This window comes from Neofelis nebulosa, chromosome 6, assembly GCF_028018385.1.
Source record: "Neofelis nebulosa isolate mNeoNeb1 chromosome 6, mNeoNeb1.pri, whole genome shotgun sequence".
NCBI lineage: Eukaryota > Metazoa > Chordata > Mammalia > Carnivora > Felidae > Neofelis > Neofelis nebulosa.
Window position 1 is genome coordinate 112,692,376 of NC_080787.1, and position 2,955 is coordinate 112,695,330.

General features: G+C 35.0%; 1 pseudogene; it reads left to right on the forward strand.

The window, feature by feature from the left end:
- Nucleotides 1-2,621: 2,621 nt before the first annotated feature.
- On the forward strand, nt 2,622-2,722 carry LOC131515601 (U6 spliceosomal RNA; annotated as a pseudogene).
- Nucleotides 2,723-2,955: the final 233 nt, after the last annotated feature.

Consider the following 2,955-nt stretch of genomic DNA (forward strand, 5'->3'; position numbering starts at 1 on the left):
CCATTTTCCTAGAAGAGAAAGAAATGGATTTGAAGGAGATCAATATTACTTAAAGAACAGAAAAACATGTAACTTATAAAACCAAGTCCATATGGGATTCATTCCAAAGGTGAAGAAAGTGGCAAATGTTAGGAGAAATCTCTATCTGCTATAATTCACATCTCCCTGTAAATTGGGATGGGACTTATAGGCTACCAAAAAAATGAACATAGCTCTATATAAAAAAGAACCTTTAAACCGTAATGAAGATCTTGTTACTTTTATTTTCAGAGAGCAGCAGTCTTATAGAATGTGCTAGAATGTTTTTCTCTGACCCATTTTATCTCACAGTTTTTAGTTATTGGCTCTAAATGGTATGTCTCCTTCAGCAATTTCTAAATTTTTAAAGTTAACATTGCTTTGCATTTAAGATGCGTTGGCAAGGACTGTAATGAGAATTTTAAATTTGAATAAAACCTCTTGAAGTTCTAAATGAGGCCATCAAAGAGAACATTCACCAGATGGAAACAGTGATTGATCTAAAGCCTCGAGTCTTGTTTTTAATCTCTTGTTTTCCAGCAAAGAGAAATTTTACAGAATCTTCTTTCTTCTTAACAATTTAAACTAAAATACATAGTTAAAATGGAGGTACTATGGTATATTTATAGAACGGAAAGTAGAGAATCTTATGTCACATCCCAATCAAGAAATAGGGTACTCTAAAAACAATGTGCATACCTCTAGTTGCGGTTCCTGTTCTGTTGCTACTCCTAAATTAATTTTTCACTGCTGGATGGAGGGCACTCCCCAAAGTTCTCATGTCCCTAGATGATGGCCTATGTTTGAGTCTAAGATTTTTCATCAAGCTCTGTGATTCCCTCTGATTCCTTGAGACTCTGTTACACTGCATTTCTCCCTTCCACCTAGACAGGACTTCTCCTCACTCTCTCCTTTTCCCATTTACCAGATGAGTAGAAAGGATGCTGAAAACGTAAAAGAGGGCAGAGGTACAGCTATAAAGAGTCTGGATGTCTGATCATGGATGTTAAGCTTTTGTATAAATAACAAATAAATTTTGGCAACTATCAGTTTGTTCTCTGTATTTACAGGTTGCCAAATTAAATATGTAAGGTTTATTTTATATCAATTATATTTCAGCAAAGTTATTTTTATAGCTTAGAAAAAATTTAAAAATAGCTTCATATAACATTCTGTTATATGCAATTTTTTTTGATAAATAATGTTCAAATACAGAATGCAATACCTTACCCAGCATGACATATAATAGGGATTCAGTAAACATTTGTTAAACTTCACTGCTTTTTAAATTTTTTTTAATGTTTATTTATTTTCGAGAGAGAGAGAGAGAGAGAGAGAGAGAGAGTGAATAGGGGAGGGGCAGAGAGAGAGAGGGAGACACAGAATCTGAAGCAGGCTCCAGGCTCTGCACTGTCAGCACAGAGCCCGATGCAGGGCTCGAACTCACAGACTGTGAGATCATGACCTGAGCTGAAGTTGGATGCTTAACCAACTGTGCCACCCAGGCACCCCATAATTTTACAGTTTTTTAACAAAGTGATTTTCCTCAGTAATAATTTCTCAGATAAAACTCAGGTAAAAATAAAGAAAAACAAATAAATTCTCATTGTGTTAACCCACTAAAATATTGGGTTGTTATTATTATTATTATTATTATTATTATTATTATTATTATATCATTAGCAGTTAGCCTGACCTTTTCACATCATATCTCCTTGAGAATTCCACACATACAGAGTGAATTCAATGAAGAGAAAATTGTGGAAAACAGACTTCAGCTACTTGAGATAATTTCACAAGTAAAATTTCAGCCTGATGTTGGTGTAATGTAGTTTTTTGTGAAAACAATGACCAACCCTATCATTAGTGTCTGTTACGGTTAATTTTATGTGTCAAGTTAGCTAGAGCCCAGACACTTGGTTAACCACATCTGGATGTTCCTATGAAGGTATTTTTTAGATGAGATTAATATTTAAATCAGTACATTTTGAGTAAAGCAAATTACCGTCCATAATGTGGGTGGGCCCCATCCAATCAGTTGAAGGAATTAAGAAAAAGAATGACCTACCCTGAAGAAATGGGAATTCCATTATACTGCTTTTGGACTAAATTTGCAGCATCAACTCTTCCCTGGATCTCTAGCCTGCTTGTCCAACCTTGCAAATTTTTGACTCATAATCATGTGAACCAAATCCTTACAATTTCTCTCTCTCTCTCTCTCCCTCCCTCCCCCCACTCCACCCCACATACTCAGAGTCTGGATGCCTGTGTGTGTGTGTTTCTGTGTGTATATTTTAAAATAGACAGGTCCTAACAGAGATCAAATGTGAAAAAACATACCATTGCCAATTAGCCAATGTCAAGAAAAATGGCATCCTAGGTTCATTTTGGAATTAATACACTTGTGACAGAAATATGTTTAGATGTTCTTTATGAGTCCTGCTACTGTTTATTGTATCTAAGTTTATCCCATATTTTCAATTACAATTATAAACAATGAGTTAAAACTGAAAAAGGCTGACTCCAGAAGGTTCAAACAGAAAAGCACATGCACATGAATTAAGAGCAATATACCTTTTTTTTCTTTGAAAATTATTTACTGGGTGCTTGCTTCAGCAGCACATATACTGAAATGATACAGAGAAAATTAGCATGTTATCTGTGCAATGATGACACAAAAATAACTTATTGGACATCTTCTCATATTGAGCAATGTGGAAAGCTTGAATAACATAAAGCTTGTAGAAACATGGTTCCTGCCTATGGTAAGTCAGATTTTCAAAAAATATCAGGAACAATACTTCCTAACCTTCATGTTCTTTTACTATGTAATTCTGATATTCCTCCTACTGGAAGGCAGAGTCTATGTCTCCTCCTCTTGAATCTGGATGACCTTCTGCCTCAACAAATATAGTAGGTCAGAAGTAATATAATGGG